This window comes from Microcaecilia unicolor, chromosome 2 (genome assembly GCF_901765095.1).
Source record: "Microcaecilia unicolor chromosome 2, aMicUni1.1, whole genome shotgun sequence".
Lineage (NCBI taxonomy): Eukaryota > Metazoa > Chordata > Amphibia > Gymnophiona > Siphonopidae > Microcaecilia > Microcaecilia unicolor.
This window is the reverse complement of record NC_044032.1, coordinates 327,364,930-327,383,653: the sequence shown is the minus strand read 5'-3', so window position 1 is coordinate 327,383,653 and position 18,724 is coordinate 327,364,930. Positions and strand designations below refer to the sequence as shown.

At 46.0% G+C, this 18,724-nt stretch overlaps 1 protein-coding gene across 1 annotated transcript in view; it reads left to right on the top strand.

The window, feature by feature from the left end:
* Positions 1 to 18,724, top strand: part of DNAH6 (dynein axonemal heavy chain 6) — a 2,906,060-nt gene that overhangs the window by 649,517 nt on the left and 2,237,819 nt on the right. The window lies entirely within an intron of this gene.

Here is an 18,724-nt window from a genome sequence, read left to right as displayed (position 1 = left end):
CTGATATCATGGAATGACTATGTCATAACCAAACTCTGTAAGCCACATTGAGCCTGCAAATAGGTGGGAAAATGTGGGATACAAATGCAATAAATAGAGAGTATCCAGTGATGAACAGAGCTTTCAAGTGAGCCGCTTTTGCGGCCTGACTCACTTAAGTTTATGCTCGGCTGTAGATACAACCTTTACTGAATTCTGTTTTTGGCCCTTTATTAAGAAACATTATATTATAGATTTTTTCTTTGGGATTGACTTTTTGTATTGTGTATATTAGTTGTCTCTCCCATGGGATTCCAGTTAGTAGTAGTTATTGACAAAATTAGGGAGTCATGGGATAGGAGGCAAGGTTCTGGTGTAGATTAAGAATCGGTTATTGGACAGAAAACAGAAGGTGGGGTTAAATGGTCATTTCTCTCAATGGAAGAGGGTGAACAGTGGAGTGCCGCAGGGATCTGTACTGGGACCGATGCTATTTAACATATTTATAAATGATATGGAAATCGGAACGACGAGTGAGGTGATTAAATTTGCAGATGACACAAAACTATTCAAGGTTGTTAAAACACGTGTGGACTGTGAAATATTGCAGGAAGACCTTAGGAAATTGGACCTTAGGAGACTAGGCATCCAAATGGCAGATTAAATTAAATGTGGACAAATGCAAGGTGATGCACATTGGAAAGAATAATCTGAATCATAGTTACCTGATGCTAGTGTCCACCTTGGAGGTCAGCACTCAAGAAAAAGGTCTAGGTGTTATTGCAGATAATACGCTGAAATCTTCTGCTCAGTGTGCGGTAGCAGCCAAAAAAGCAAACAGGATGCTAGGAATTACTAGCAAAGGGATGGTGAATAAGACCGAAAATACTATAATGCCTCTGTATTGCTCCATGGTGCAACTGCACCTTGAGTATTGCGTTCAGTTCTGGTCGCCGTATCTCAAAAAATATATAGTGGAATTAGAAAAGGTTCAAAGAAGAGCAACCAACATCATAAAGGGGATGGAACTCCTCTCATATGAGGAAAGGCTAGGCTAAAGATGTTAGGGCTTTTCATCTTGGAAAAGAGATAGATGAGGAAAGGTATGATTGAGGTCTATTTTTTTTTGTTACATTTGTACCCCGTGCTTTCCCACTCGTGGCAGGCTCAATGCGGCTTACATATTGTATTCAGGTAGTTATTTGTACCTGGGGCAATGGAGGGTTAAGTGACTTGCCCAGAGTCGCAAGGAGCTGCTGCCTGTGCCTGAAGTGGGAATCGAATTCAGTTCCTCAGTTCCCCAGGACCAAAGTCCACCACCCTAACCACTAGGCCACTCCTAGAATGAGTAGAAGTAAATTGATTTTTTTACTGATTCCAAAAGTACAAAGACTAGGGGACACTCAAGGAAGTTACATGGAAATACTTTTAAAACAAATAGGAGGAAATATTTTTTCACTCAACAAATAGTTAAGCTCTGCACCTCTTTGCCAGAGGATATGGTAACAGTGGTTAGCGTATCTGGGTTTAAAAAAGGTTTGGACAAGTTCCTGGAGGAAAGGTCCATAGTCTGCTATTGAGACAGACATGGGGAAGCAAATGCTTGCCCTGGGATTTGTAGCATGGAATGTTGCCACGATTTGGGTTTCTGCCAGGTATTTGTGACCTGGCTTGGACACTGTTGGAAACCAGATACTGGGCTAGATGGACCATTGGTGTGACCCACTATCCTGCTTATAATCAAAAGAGAAAAACGCCTATATTGCGACCCAAATCGGGGATGGGCGTCTTTCTCCCGTGGGCGCCCAAATCGGTATAATTGAAAGCCGATTTTGGGCATTTCCAACTGCAATCCGTCGCGGAAACGGGTAAAGTTGACGGAGGCGTGATGAAGGCGGGACTGGGGCGTGGTTATCGGCCGATGAGAGATGGGCGTCTTTAGCTGATAATCGAAAAAAAGGCATTTTTACCGCGATTTTGGGTCACTCTTTTTGGACCCTTTTTTTCATGAACAAGTCCCAAAAAAGTGCCCCAACTGCCCAGATGACCACTGGAGGGAATCGGGGATGACCTCCCCGGACTCCCCCAGTGGTCACTACCCCCCTCCCACCCAAAAAAAAAACACTTTAAAAACTTTTTTTCCAGCCTCTATGCCAGCCTCAAATGCCGTACCCACCTACATGACACTGGGTCAGTGTGCCCTGTTTTGTTTCCGGTAGCCCATGAGGTAGTGGCCATTTTTGTAAGCCAGTTTTAGATCCCTTTCACGTGTTAGCCACGTTACAGAACTTAGTTCTTACCTTGAATGTGGCTGAAAGAGGGCATTGTACAGCATTCTGCCAGCTCTGACCTACTGCTAATCTCAGTACCTGGAAGACTCGTTGCCAGTGGGGCACAACCTCTGATCTGCAGTTAACTGTGAGTAAGCGTGCTTATTCCAGTAAAGAACGTTTTCGGAGAGATTAGTCTTCAGGTGTCAACTGGTGTGCCAAGGTTATATAGCAGCAACAAGTCCTAGAGGCCTGCGTGTATGCAGGTCCCTGGAGCACTTTTAGTGGGTACTGCAGTGCACTTCAGCCAGGTGGACCCAGGCCCATCCCTCCCCCGACCTGTAACACTTGTGCTGGTAAATGGGAGGTCTCCAAAACCCACTGTAACCACATGTAGGTGCCCCCTTCACCCCTAAGAGCTGTGATAGTGTTGTACATTTGTGGGTAGTGGGTTTTGGGGGGGGGGTTGGGTGCTCAGCACCCGTGGTAAGGGAGCTATGCATGTGGGAGCTTTTTCTGAAGTCCACCGCACTGACCTCTAGGGTGCCCAGTTGGTGTCCTGGCATATCAGGGGGGCCAGTGTACTATGAATCGTGGCCCCTCCCATGACCAAATGGCTCGGATTAGGACGTTTTTGAGTTGGGCGTTTTTAGGTTCCATTATCGCAAAAAAAAAACAAACGCCCAGCTGAAAAACGTCCATTTTTTCGAAAATACGGTCTGTCCCACCTCTTCACGTACCCATTTTTGGACATAGATGCCCATGGAGATAGGCGTTCGCGTTCGATTATGCCCCTCCACGGCTACTCTTATGTTTATAATATTCCTGTGATATACATCCCAAGACAGCATTTATATTGGACACCAAATAGACGCCCACATAACCTCTTCACATCAGAAATAAATCACTAGGTTCATAATAGCCTTGTTGCAACTCAACATACCAACTATTCTAACAAAAAGTTTTGAAGATTTCCTACCATAGGCGTCAATTAAATAAAATTATACTATCCGATTTACTATCCACTCTCATCTACCTTTATCAATAGGTTATGGTAATGCTCATTCGGTTGTTAACAAAACTGAAATCATCAAAGATTGGATAGATGAGGCCCAATTTGGTATTACAATGATTGCTGAAACCTGGCTACACTCAAAATAGGATCCAGCAATACGAGATATTTGTCCTCCAGGATACAATATTCTTCAACTTCCAAGAGTCATGAAAATGTGGGGAGGCATTGCAATTGTTTACAAATCATTCTTTGAATTAAAATTTCAGTGTTACAAACTCCTCAATTGGTAATAGTTGCCTGCTCCATAAAAGATGTATCCCTATCCAAACCAGTTTTTCTCTTGTTACTGTATTGCCCTGCAGGTAATTAGAACACTGCAGAAGCAGAGCTTACTGAATTCATCACTATTGCTTGTATTAATACTTGATGTTATACTGGTCGGGGACATAAATTTATACCTTGAGAATCCTAGTGATCAGAACAGAATGAATTTTCTTGACTTCCTCAATGTGTGACAATTCTCAGCTCTTTACCAGATTGTCCTCACATGTCAAAGGTCACCAATTAGATATTCTAGCAAGTAGATTCGGGGACTTAACCAATTTATATCAGAGCCGCTATGGTCTCCCATTCCCTGGTCAGACCATGAGTCTTACGTTTAAACTTTACTGGAAGGAAGTCAATAACATTATTAACGTGGACAATATGTTACTCACCTTTAGATTCAGCAGTAAAATTGACCCTTTCAATTTGTGGTCTAACGAATAATTTGACCAACTGCTCTCTTCCACCCCATTATCATCTTTTCAACAGTGGTATGATATATGTAGGCTAGTTCTTGATGAGTTAGCACCAGAAAAAATTAAATCCAGTCCTAGTTAGAAGCTATCCCCCTGGTTTAATGATAAGTACATAAGTAATGCCACACTGGGAAAAGACCAAGGGTCCATCGAGCCCAGCATCCTGTCCACGACAGCGGCCAATCCAATTAAAGATGAAATGTTATTGTAGATGACAGAAAAGAATCTGGTTCACAGCAAAAACTACTGAAATTTGGTCTAATTGGGGAAAAAAACTTCTAAAAGAGTACAAGCACCTGATCAAACAAGTGAAAACTACCTACTACTTAAAACATATAGGTGAAATGACAACAAACTCAAGAAAACTATATGCCTTAGTCAATAATTTGCTGCGCACCCAGTCTGTAACCATTACCAATGAACCCATTCCATCTGTGGACCAACTGGCAAATTATTCTGAGCTGAAAATAACCAAAATAAGACAAGAAATGAAAAGCTCTTCAACCTCAATAGAGCACTTCCTCAGTCTGTATGGTCCATCATCTACATGTTCATTAGCTGACAGAATATGGTCAACATTTCATCCACAGCTGATTCTGTCAAACACTTCCTACAGAAATACATTTACTAGATACATGCCCTGGCTACCTCTTAAAATTAGCCTCTAGTCCAGTCCTATTTTATCTACAGTCAAATCTTACTTTCATGTTAACGCAAGGATTATTCTCATCTCGAAATGGTAGCATAGTTCTAACTCCTATCTCAAAGAATTCTCAGATAAGCAGGAGTGATGTATCCAGCTATAGGTCAGTGGCCTCAAACCCTTTGATGATAGAAGTGATAGAGGGATTGGTTGCCCACCAACTAATTCTCAATCTGGTTGTAGACCTTCGTACAGTACCGAAAATTCTCAGCACTCTCTTAGCCAACTTCAGATGGGAACTGAGTCTAGGCAATAAAATTATAATTTTCCAATTTGATATGTCCAGTGCCTTCAACACTGTTGATCTCAATATCTTATTAAATCTTCTGGATCATTATGGAATCTGTGGAGTTGTTCTAAAATGGCTTTCTGGATTCTTAAAGTCTAGGTCCTATTGAGTAAAACAATTGGGTATAATCTGCTCACTATGGTCCTCTAGTTGTGGAGTACCACAGGGCTCTCCCCTTTCCCCCATCTTATTCAACATAATAATGACTCCCCTAGGCAACGTACTGAAAGCACATGGATTCTCCACCTATATGTACTCCGATGATGTCATAATATACATCACATTTGTCAATGCAATAATTGAAATTATACCCCAAATCAGATCAGGCCTAGCATTAATGGAATCTTGGGCATCTGAGTTTAAATTAAGAGTCAATAAAGAAAAAGATCAAGTTCTTTATAGTAACTAATCCTCATCATTCTATGCCCCTCAAAAACTTTACAATTGAGGACATAACTTTCCCCTTGATTCTACTATAAAAATCCCTGGGGATTACAATTGATCAATACCTATCTTTCAAAACACAGGTCTCTAAAGTAGCATCAAGTGTCTTCAATACACTCTGGAAATTAAAGAGATTGAGATTTTTCTTCACAAGACCAGTCTTATGCACCTTAGTCCAACCTCAAGTTCTAACAAAACTTGATTACTGCAGTGTAATCTATGTAGGTATTAAATGTTCTCTTCTTTAAAAACTACAAACTGCACAAAATACGTCTGCGCTCCTTGTGTGCAGATTGCCATGCTACACTAAAGCATCCCCTCTTCTATTTGGTTTACATTGAGGGGCATTTTCGAAAGAAACGTCCAAGTTGCGATTTGGACATCCTTGCAAAATGGCAAAATCCAGGGGCGGGGATTTCATTTTGAAAATACCATCAGAGACGTCCAAATCCTTAATTTGGACGTCCCTAGACATGGTCATTTCTGACTTTTGGCGATTTTCGAAACCGAAGATGTCCATGTCAAAAATGTCCAAATGCAAGCCATTTGGGTGTGGGAGGAGTTAACATTTGTAGTTCACTGGTCCCCCTGACATGCCAGGACACCAACTGGGCACACTAGCAGGCACTGCAGTGAACTTCATAAAATGCTCCCAGGAACATAGCTCCCTTACCTTGTGTGTTGAGCCCTCCCAAACCCCACTACCCACAACTGTTCACCATTACCATAGCCCTTACAGGTGAAGGGGGGCACCTATATATGGGTACAGTGGGTTTGTGGTGGGTTTTGGAGAGCTTGCTGTTCCTCCACAAATGTAACAGGGAGGGGAGGGGGATGGGCCTGGGTCCACCTGCCTGAAGTGCACTGCACCAGGGATCTGCATACTGCTGTGATGGAGCTGACATCTGAGGCTGGCATAGAGGCTGGGAGGAGGTTAGTGACCACTGGGGGAGTAAGGGGAGGTCATCCCAGATTCTCTCCAGTGGTCATCTGGTTATTTTGGGCACCTTTTTGTGCCTTAGTCATAAGAAAAAACAGGTCCGGGTGAAAATGTCCAAGTGTTCGTCAGGGACATCCTTGTTTTTTCGATTATGGGTCAAGGATGCCTGTCTGAAGTGCACTGCAGTACCCACTAAAACTGCTCCAGGGACCTGCATGCGCTGTCATGGACCTGAATACGACATCTGAGGCTGGCACGACATATTTTTAAAGATGTTTTTTAGGGTGGGAGGGGGTTAGTGACCACTGGGGGAGTAACGTGAGGTCATCCCCAATTTTCTACGGTGGTCATCTGGTCATTTCAGACACCTTTTTGTGCCTTATTCGTAATAAAAACACGTCTGGGTGAAACGTCCAAGTGTTCGTCAAGGACGTCCTTGTTTTTTTCAATTATGTGTCAAAGACATCCAAGTGTTAGGCACACCCAAGTCCTGCATTCACTACGCCTCCAACATTTCCCCTTGAAATTTGGACGTCCTTGTGACGGACTGCAGTTGGAAACGTCTAAAATCGGGTGTCGATTATACCGATTTGGACACTCTGGGAGAAGGACGTCCATCTTCCGATTTATGTTGAAAGATGGACATCATTCTCTTTCAAAAATGAGCCCGATTGACTCCCAATAAAAGAAAGAATATCATTTAAAGTATGCGCATTTGTTTACCAAATTCTAAATAGTATGTCACCATCCGATATGAATGATCTCATTGACTTACCACCGTGTAATGCTTCCATAACCTCTACGGACTACCTTTCATACACTTAAAGTATGTGTATTTGTTTACCAAGTTCTATATGGTATGTCACCATCCGATATGAATCATCTCATTGACTTACCACTGCGTAATATTTCCATAACCTCTAGAGACTACCTTATCGTACACTTCCCTAGTTGTAAGAATTTAATCTATAAAACCATTCATACTGCTAACTTCTCATACCAAAGTACTAAAACCTGGAACTCCTTACCCAAACAGCTCAGACACACAAACAATTACATGTTGTTTCGTAGACTCTTGAAAACACATTTATTCACTGAATGGAGTAGCTTAGTGATTAGTGCAGTGAACTTTGATCCTGGGGAACAGGGTTCAATTCCCACAGCAGCTCTTTGTGACTCTGGACAAGTCACTTAACCCTCCATTGCCCCAGGTACAAATAAGTACCTGTATATACTATATAAACTGCTTTGAATGTAGTTGCAAAAACCACAGAAAGGCAGTACATCAAGTCCCATTTCCCTTTCCCTTTCAGTTCTTTAGTAAAGAAAAGAACTAATCTGCAACTAAAAATAGTAAAGAGCATAAGTATTGCCATATTGGGACAGACCAAAGGTCCATCAAGCCCAGTATCCTGTTTCCAACAATGGCCAATCCAAGTTACAAGTGCCTGGCAAGATCTCAAAACAGTGTAATGAATTTTATGCTGCTTATCCTAGAAATAGAACAGATGCGTGTATGTTTTGTGTATAGTACTGCTTTTAGTAGGGAAGTCTCATAAAGTCGCCGGGGTTTAATTGTAATCTCTTACATGCCCCTGTTTCACGACAATTATAATCATAGACTTACTCTACCTCCCTCCTCTTTAGTAGTGATTTTGTAGTTTTTCTAATATTTCTATCTTTTAAAAATTTTTTTAGTCTTTTTATCAAACATCAGAGGTATGACTATTCTCTTTACTGCATACACATCAGGAGCTTTAGTATTTGAACAATCTGACTAGGCTGTTTGTTTTACTCATGAAAAAGCATGACTTAGCTTAAATCTTGAAGTGCGGAACTCTCTCCGACAGGTGCCTGTTTCACACAACACGGCTTTCTCAAGGGTTTGATAACGCACTTATCAGCGAGACAGCCTTGAGTGAGGACAGGCTATCTCACTGATAAGTGCTTTATCAACTCCTTGAGAAAGATGCGTTGTGCGAAACAGGCACCTGTCGGTGAGAGTTCCGCACTTCGAGATTTAAGCTAATGTCACCCATCTGTGGTAAGACTTAACATAGTATCAAAATGCCTCTGGATTGTAGTCGTGCCAGCCGAGGGAATTAACTGTGCTCAGCTCACAAGAGACAGTGAACATAAAATAAAACATCATCCTTAAAAGATGGACTGCAAGTGAGCCTTCTATCTTCAGTGAACTGTACTCCATAGACAGTCCACCCAACTTTTTATTTCTTTTGACCTAAACAGGATGGGGGTAGCCATCAGTAAATGCACTTTATCCAGTTGGTTAGCAGATTGCATCTCCTACACATGCCCAGGCTGAGCTGACTCCGGAGAGCCATATCATGGCTCACAATGTCAGAGCCACGGCTGCGTTGTTAATTCACTTGAGCTTAGGCTCCATTGAGGAGATTTGCAAAGCTGCAACATGATTTTCAGTCCACACATTAAAATCTCACTACTGCCTAGAGCAGAATTCCTGACATGATAGCCTGGGGGAATCTATTTAGTAATGATAGCCAATTAGACAGTTCTGCAGAATTTGTTTGGGGTCTAGAATCAAACTCCACCCTCATTGGCCCATTTTTGTTCTGTTCCAGGCTGCATCTACACATCAGAACTGTTGCTAAGACAGTTAGTTTAATCAGTTTCTAGATGGACTTGCCTGTTGCAAGTCCCTATTGTCTGTTCTTTGTTGTTTTTAGTGAGTCTGGTAGCTAGGGATTTCACATGTGACAATTATTGTCCTGCTTATACTCGGAGAAAGTGAAGTTACTTATCTGTAATAGATTTTCTCCGAGGACAGCACGACAGATATTATCTCATACCCTCCCACCTCCCCTAGGAGTTGTATTCTCTAAGCTTTTCTATTCAATTGCCTGGTCCTGTACAAATGAGGCATGTGGGAGGTACACACTTATGCATGGTCAGGACTTCCAAAAACTTCTAGAAGTAGAATGCTGAATAGCATCCGTGTGAGGCTCCGTCAGATGACATAAGAACATAAGTATATAAGTATTGCCACACTGGGACAGACCAAAGGTCCATCAAGCCCAGCATCCTGTTTCCAGCAATGGCCAATCCAGGTCACAAATACCTGGCAAGATCCCAAAAAAGTTCAGTACATTTTCTGCTGCCTGTCCCAGAAATAAGCAGTGGATTTTCCCCAAGTCATTTTAATAATGGTCTATGGACTTTTCCTTTAGGAAGCTGTCCAGTCCTAAGCAACTTTACCACATTCTCTGCAACGAATTCCAGAGTTTAATTATATGTTGAGTGAAGAAAACGTTTCTCCAATTCATTGTAAATTTACTACTTTGTAGCTTCATCGCATGCCCCCTAGTCCTAGTATTTTTGGAAAGAGTAAACAAACGAATCACGTCTACCTGTTCCACTCCACTCATTATTTTATAGACCTCTATCATATCTCCCCTCAGCCATCTTTTCTCTAAGCTGAAGAGCCCTAGCCGCTTCAGCCTTTTCTTATAGGGAAGTTGTCCCATCCCCTTTATCATTTTCGTCATCCTTCTGTGTACCCACATGTGGTAATATGTGCCCTCCTGTCCTCAGGGAATATCTGCTACAGGTGAGTAACTGTGCTTTTCCAACTGGACTTTCCTTGTCATCAAGCAGATGAAGCCATTACGTATGGGTTATGTCCATCAACCAGCAGGGGAGATAGAGAGCACTCAAACTTTCACAGTGCCCTCTTGGCCAGCTAGCTCCACTGCCTCTTCAGTATTCTCTATCTCCCTTAGCAGGGTGGCTGCAGCTTGTTCGCGCTCCAGAAAAATCTGCCGGGAGGTGGTTCCTGGCTTGCCAGTTGTTAACCGGGGTGTTGGAGGCTATAGCAGCTTCACTTTAAAGGCACATAGGTTAGCCCTTTCCCTGCCTTACCCATACCTCTGTGGATGTGGACATATTGCCTTGCTTTCCCTGTCCTTACCCACCAACAGTGGATGCAGGCATATAGGTTCGCCCTTTCCCTGCCTTTCCCACTCATCTGAGCCTCCGGAGTCTTCAATACCTCTGCTTTCCTCACAGCTTAAAAAAAAAAAGAAGTTGCGTCGCGTTTTTAAACGCAGAGACGCTGGAACAGAGGTTTTTGACCTGATTTTCAGCAGAATCGTAGTTGTACACTAGATCCTTTGAGGTAAGAGTGTTTTCCAACTCCTCCGTGGTGGGCCCGTGATCGGGGCGATTTTGGCGCGAAACCGCCATCTTGGATTTTACCGCCGTTTTTCGGCGATGGCTGCGGACAATGTAAAGCGCTGTTCCACTTGTGGCAAGCGCAAATCAGCAGCAGGGCTCTGTAAATCGTGCTTGTACTGGCGTAGGAGCCGGCCCGAGCATGGCGAGCGATGTTTCTTCCCGCTCTGAGCTGGCAGCTGGGCGCCATTTTGCTTACACCACATGGCGCGGCCTCCGTGGACACGGAGAGACCTGAGCCGTGTGGGGCACCTCGAGATGAGGTTATTTCAGGAGTGGCTAGCACCGGACAGGATTTGGGTGCCCAGGGTGAGATTTTGTCCCTGGATTTTGTGCTTTTGCTGCATAAAGCATACATGATGAAAAGAGCCCTTCCTCAAGGGTCGCCTGAGGCTCCTCTGATTGCCCCCCCTGATGGATTCTGGCCTGGGACTGCCCAGTGAGGCTTTTTTCCCGGATGCTTGGCCTAAAGATAAGCGCAGAAGGGTTAATTCCCCTTCAGATTGTGGTGCACCTTTTTCCCCCCCCGTGGTCGGGGTGTGAGGATTCGGAGAACTCTGACAGACGTTCTTGGTCTGAGGAACCAGAGTCAGGTGCGGATTTACCACAGGATCTGGATGATCCCTCCGCGGTGAAGATTTTCCACCGTGATGAGCTGCCAGCGCTTATTTCAGATACCCTGCAGGCCCTCTCGATTGAAGATCCTGACAGTGGCATGGCCTCCTCGGGTAATCCCAGGATGGCTAGTACCAAGAAAGCTGCTCGGGCCTTCCCTTTGCATGACTCCATCCTAGAGCTTATTTCGGCTCAGTGGGCTGACTCCGAGGGACCTTTGAGAGTTTCCAGGGCTATGGGGCAGTTATACCCTCTGCGTGAGGGACATATGGCTCGTTTTCAAATGCCTACAGTGGATGCCCTAGTCACTGCGGTGACAAAGAAAACTACCCTCCCTGTTGAAGGAGGTGTTGCCCTGAAGGATGTTCAAGACCGTAGGCTGGAAACAGCATTGAAACGTTCCTTTGAAATTGCAGGTCTCACTGTTCGGGCGTCTGCATGCAGCTGTTATGCTGTTAGAGCCTGCCTAGCTTGGCTGCAACAGGCAGTGGCTCAGCCCGGAGATGGAGCGGAGCCCTTCTTGGATGTGGCTCCGCGGATGGAGGTGGCCTTGTCCTTTCTGGCTGATGCCCTTTATGACCTTGTCAGAGCTTCGGCTAAACAAATGGCAGTAGCAGTGGCGGCTCGCCGTCGTCTGTGGCTACGACACTGGGCAGCGGACATGGCCTCTAAGCAAAGGTTGGTGAAGTTGCCTTTTCAAGGACTTCTCCTATTTGATGAGGAGTTGGAGAAAATTGTGAAAGGCCTGGGTGATCCAGAACCCCAGCGCTTGCCCGAAGATAGGCAGAGGCCTTCCTCTAAGGGCCAGGCGGTCCACTCCTCGTACAGACCTCGCTTCCGTGAAGCTAGAAGGTACCGCCCGGGGCGTTCTGCTGGGTTCACTTCACGTGCCCGTGGTCAGCAGAGGAACTCCTTTCGCTCGGACAAGCGTTCCGCAGCCGGTGGCTCAAGACCAGGAGTTCAGGGGCGACCCTCTCAATGATGGTGCGCCGGCCCTCTCCTCGATGCCTGTCATCGGAGGACGGCTTTCCCTCTTTGTCGAGGAGTGGGCCAAGATTTCCTCAGATCAGTGGGTTCTGGACCTGATCAGAGATGGATACAGAATAGAATTCAACGCCCCTGTAAGAGATGTGTTTGTGGAGTCCCGATGCGGTTCTGCCGCCAAACGGGCGGCGGTGGAGGAGACTTTACAAGGTCTGATTCAGTTAGGGGCAGTGACCCCGGTGCCTCCCGCCGAGCAAGGCTGCGGCCGATACTCCATCTACTTTGTGGTGCCGCGAAAAGGTGGGTCCTTTCGCCCTATTCTGGACTTAAAAGAAGTGAACAAGTCCCTGAGAGTGCGGCATTTCCACATGGAATCCCTGCGCTCCGTCATTGCGGCGGTACAGCCAGGAGAGTTTCTCACGTCTCTAGACCTGAAAGAAGCTTACTTGCACATACCGATTTGGCCCCCGCACCAGAAGTTTCTGAGGTTTGCGGTGTTGGGAAAACATTTCCAGTTCAGGGCCTTGCCTTTTGGCCTCGCCACAGCTCCCCGAACCTTTTCGAAGGTAATGGTGGTAGTAGCTGCTTTTCTCAGGCGAGAAGGTATCAGGGTTCACCCGTACCTAGACGACTGGCTCATCAGAGCAGACTCTGCAACAGAGAGCTTACAAGCTACAGCCAGAGTGGTCTCAGTACTGCAATCTCTAGGCTTGGTCGTCAATATGGCCAAAAGTCACCTGTCCCCTTCACAATCTCTAGAGTTTTGGGGAGCCAGGTTCGACACAGTCTCGGGCCATGTGTTCCTACCCGAGCTAAGGCGGTGCAAGCTTCAGAATCAGGTCCGTCTGCTCCTGAGGATGCCCCGCCCACGAGCTTGGGACATTGTCCAGCTGCTGGGATCGATGACTGCCACGATGGAAGTGGTACCCTGGGCGAGAGTGCACCTGAGACCTCTACAGTATTCCCTACTCCGGAGATGGTCTCCTATTTCTCAGGATTACCAATGCAGACTTACTTGGCTCCCTGCGGCCCGACTCAGCATGGAGTGGTGGCTCTCGGACAGCATGCTGCGGCGAGGAAAGCCGCTGACGCTCCCCGTTTGGTGCCTGGTGGTAACAGATGCCAGCCTGAAGGGCTGGGGCGCACACTGCAAGGGGAAGCATGCCCAAGGTCTATGGACACCCGAGGAGTCGGAGTGGTCCATCAACCGCCTAGAGTTGAAAGCGGTGTTTCAGGCGCTTCTGGCCTTTCAAGTGACCCTGGAAGGATTGGCTGTCAGAGTGATGTCGGACAACACGACAACGGTGGCCTATATAAATCGACAAGGCGGAACACGGTGCAGAGCACTAGCCGCGCAGGCCGAACTGATTTGCCACTGGGCCGAGCTGCATCTTCAGTGTCTGTCGGCAGCTCATATTGCAGGTCAGAGCAATGTGCAGGCCGATTATCTGAGCAGGCATCAGATCGATCCAGCAGAATGGAATCTGGCAGACGAAGTTTTCCTGCAGATCTGTGCCAAATGGGGCAAGCCCGTGATGGATCTAATGGCGACAAGTGCCAATACCAAAGTCCCGTGCTTCTTCAGCAGACGGAGAGATCCTCGCTCGGCGGGGTTGGATACCTTAGCTCAACCCTGGCCTCCGGGTCTACTTTATGTGTTTCCCCCATGGCCCTTGATAGGGCGCCTGCTCTTGCGGATTCGGCTGCACCCAGGAGAAGTGGTCCTCATCGCCCCGGATTGGCCAAGGAGACCTTGGTATGCAGACCTCCGACAGATGCTCCTGGAGGCTCCTCTGCCGTTACCTCTGGTACCGAACCTGTTGACTCAGGGACCGGTAGCCATGGAGGACGCCGGCCGCTTTGGTCTTACAGCATGGCTATTGAGAGGGCGCAATTGAGGGATAAAGGTTTTTCCAATAAAGTTATTTCCACTCTCCTGCAAGCCCGCAAGCGGTCCACATCCGTGGCTTATGCCAGGATTTGGTGCCTGTTTGAGTCTTGGTGTGCTTCCAGAGCCATTGCTCCAATGCGGGCTCCTGTCTCGCCGATTCTGGACTTTTTGCAGGAAGGTGTACAAAAAGGCTTGGCCTATAATTCCCTGCGGGTGCAGGTGGCAGCGTTGGCCTTCCTTCGTGGTAAGGTGGAAGGCGTGTCTTTGGCTGCTCACCCAGATGTGGCACGGTTTCTTAGAAGGGTGCTTCGGCTCCGACCTCCAGTGCGAGCACCCTGTCCAGCTTGGAACCTGGGGCTAGTTTTGAAAACCCTGCAGGCATCTCCTTTTGAGCCGCTTCGGCAAGCATCGGAGAAAGATTTGACACTGAAGGCCGTTTTTCTGGTGGCCATTACCTCGGCGAGACGGGTGTCAGAGCTCCAGGCGCTGTCCTGTAGAGACCCATTTCTGCAATTTTGAGAGTCCGGAGTCACGGTTCGGACCGTGCCTTCCTTTATGCCTAAGGTGGTTTCAGCCTTTCACCTAAACCAGCCTATTTGCTTGCCCTCTTTTTCAGAGGAAGAGTTTCCACAATCTTTTGGGCAGCTGCACATTTTGGATGTGCGCAGGACTCTGCTGCAGTATCTGCGAGTTACTTACTCTTTCAGGACTTCTGATCATCTGTTTGTTTTGCTATCCGGTTCTCGCAGAGGGTCTCCAGCGTCTAAAGCCACTATTGCCCGCTGGCTCAAAGAAACTATCTTTTCAGCTTATCTGCTGGCCGGCAGGGTTCTGCCTGTAGCCTTTAAGGCACATTCTACTAGAGCGATTTCTTCCTCTTGGGCTGAAACTGGAGCACTCTCTCTTCAAGAGATATGCAGTGCAGCAACATGGGCTTCTAAGCTCTCCTTTGCCCGACATTACAGGCTGGATGTGGCTGCCAGGAGGGATGCGCGTTTTGGTGCACAAGCGCTAGCGCGTGGTGTGGCTTGTTCCCACCCTATCTAGGGATTGCTTTGTTACATCCCATACGTAATGGCTTCATCTGCTTGATGACAAGGAAGGGAAAATTAGGTTCTTACCTTGGTAATTTTCTTTCCTTTAGTCATAGCAGATGAAGCCATGAGCCCTCCCTGTATGATTGTCTGTATGCTGTGAATCTGTTTTTCAGGTTCTGTTCTAATTTCCTGAAGTTCCTTCCTTGGGAGAAAGTTGGAAAACAATCTTCAGGATTCATGTTCAGTTTAAATTTAGGAGGATGTGTTCATTCCCTCCAACATGTTTTTATTTGGAGGATGTGTTGATTCTCTCCAGGAGGCGCGTGTGTTCCCCTCCAGTTCTTTAAATAGGAGGATGAGTTCATTCCCTCCAGTGTGTTGGGAGGATGTGTGATTCCCTCCAGGAGGATGTGCATTCCCTCCTTTATGAGTTCATGCCCTTGTGATGGGCCATCGTTCGCTGTGAGGAAAGCTCTTGTGATTCCCATTGTGGTTTGCCATACTGCTTTGGAAGCTTCAAATACTGAAGAGGCAGTGGAGCTAGCTGGCCAAGAGGGCACTGTGAAAGTTTGAGTGCTCTCTATCTCCCCTGCTGGTTGATGGACCTAACCCATACAGTGGTGGAAATAAGTATTTGATCCCTTGCTGATTTTGTAAGTTTGCCCACTGACAAAGACATGAGCAGCCCATAATTGAAGGGTAGGTTATTGGTAACAGTGAGAGATAGCACATCACAAATTAAATCCGGAAAATCACATTGTGGAAAGTATATGAATTTATTTGCATTCTGCAGAGGGAAATAAGTATTTGATCCCCCACCAACCAGTAAGAGATCTGGCCCCTACAGACCAGGTAGATGCTCCAAATCAACTCGTTACCTGCATGACAGACAGCTGTCGGCAATGGTCACCTGTATGAAAGACACCTGTCCACAGACTCAGTGAATCAGTCAGACTCTAACCTCTACAAAATGGCCAAGAGCAAGGAGCTGTCTAAGGATGTCAGGGACAAGATCATACACCTGCACAAGGCTGGAATGGGCTACAAAACCATCAGTAAGACGCTGGGCGAGAAGGAGACAACTGTTGGTGCCATAGTAAGAAAATGGAAGAAGTACAAAATGACTGTCAATCGACAAAGATCTGGGGCTCCACGCAAAATCTCACCTCGTGGGGTATCCTTGATCATGAGGAAGGTTAGAAATCAGCCTACAACTACAAGGGGGGAACTTGTCAATGATCTCAAGGCAGCTGGGACCACTGTCACCACGAAAACCATTGGTAACACATTACGACATAACGGATTGCAATCCTGCAGTGCCCGCAAGGTCCCCCTGCTCCGGAAGGCACATGTGACGGCCCGTCTGAAGTTTGCCAGTGAACACCTGGATGATGCCGAGAGTGATTGGGAGAAGGTGCTGTGGTCAGATGAGACAAAAATTGAGCTCTTTGGCATGAACTCAACTCGCCGTGTTTGGAGGAAGAGAAATGCTGCCTATGACCCAAAGAACACCGTCCCCACTGTCAAGCATGGAGGTGGAAATGTTATGTTTTGGGGGTGTTTCTCTGCTAAGGGCACAGGACTACTTCACCGCATCAATGGGAGAATGGATGGGGCCATGTACCGTACAATTCTGAGTGACAACCTCCTTCCCTCCGCCAGGGCCTTAAAAATGGGTCGTGGCTGGGTCTTCCAGCACGACAATGACCCAAACATACAGCCAAGGCAACAAAGGAGTGGCTCAGGAAGAAGCACATTAGGGTCATGGAGTGGCCTAGCCAGTCACCAGACCTTAATCCCATTGAAAACTTATGGAGGGAGCTGAAGCTGCGAGTTGCCAAGCGACAGCCCAGAACTCTTAATGATTTAGAGATGATCTGCAAAGAGGAGTGGACCAAAATTCCTCCTGACATGTGTGCAAACCTCATCATCAACTACAGAAGACGTCTGACCGCTGTGCTTGCCAACAAGGGTTTTGCCACCAAGTATTAGGTCTTGTTTGCCAGAGGGATTAAATACTTATTTCCCTCTGCAGAATGCAAATAAATTCATATACTTTCCACAATGTGATTTTCCGGATTTAATTTGTGATGTGCTATCTCTCACTGTTACCAATAACCTACCCTTCAATTATGGGCTGCTCATGTCTTTGTCAGTGGGCTAACTTACAAAATCAGCAAGGGATCAAATACTTATTTCCACCACTGTACGTAATGGCTTCATCTGCTATGACTAAAGGAAAGAAAATTACCAAGGTAAGAACCTAATTTTCCCTTACTGATTAACTTATGCCAGTCCTGTCCAAGATGGCATCGTGACAATTTACCGCACTGGCAGCTCCCGGATTTTATCTTGAGTCACTGATTGAAGCGGCTCCTTGCTCCTCAGTTATGGGGAAGAGGAGAGGGAAGGTGCAGGAGTTTCCCTTGACTCCCACTGTGACCCAGGCTCTGACGCAGACGAAAGATTTGGAACTTCAGCCGGACCCATACAGGCATCTTCTCCTTCTGTCGGGACTGACGCTTTGGCATCAGTCAGCAGTGTGACAAGTCTTCTCTATTTTGCGAGCGGCACCACCACAGCCAGGAAGTAATGCAGCTATGGTTGATCTTGACCCCGGCTGTGAAGAACTGGGTGAACAGGGAGGGCACGCTTCCATAGCAGCTGAGAATTTGATTTTTGGTCAGGAGATAATATAGAATGCAGCACAAACTTTACCTCAACAAACAGTGAGTACTCTTTACCAGTTTGGTTACTCCTGATGTATCTATCCGGGTTTTTGTGAAACCTATCATTGTGGCATTGGAGTCACTTTGGGACCTTACATCTGATATGCATTCTTCTTTAAAAAATTTGACTTTGAAAAATACTAAGGATATAAAATCTTTGTCTGAAGCTGCTCTTCTCCAAGCACAGGAAACAACCCAGCAGTCTTCTAAAACAAATTCTCTAGAGACTTAAATTCAGACTTTGGAATCGCTGGGTACAGTTTTAATCAAGGATAAGAATTTTACACATCGTCGGTTGGCGTATTTGGAAAATCAAGTTAGGAGACATAATTTGAGACTGCTCAACTTTCTTAGGTCGCCTCTAATCTTACCTGTAGACAAGGTTAAGAAATAACTAATTGAAGTTCTGGGTTTGCCAGGTGACTCATTACCACCTATAACATGAGGTCAGTATTTACTGGTCTCGGGGAAATTTTCTGTTGAGACCCTTCAAAGTCAAGCTGGAGATGATATGAACCTTACATCCTTTTTGGAATCATCGTTGGAAGTAATTACACTGAAAACTACTATGGTGGTATCTTTTGCTTTGGAGATGGATCGCAAAGCTGCTTTGAAACTTTCATTTAGACATTTGGATACACAGTTCCTGGGCTCTAAGGTTAGAATATTTCCTGATCTTTCAAAAGAAACACAGAAAAGGCATAAGGCCTTTTTGGCCTTTCGACAAAGGATTTTGGCCTTGGGCGCCAATTTTGTGTTGAAATTTCCTTGCTTATGTTTTGTGTTATTTCAGGGTAAACAGTTTCAATTTTTTGAACC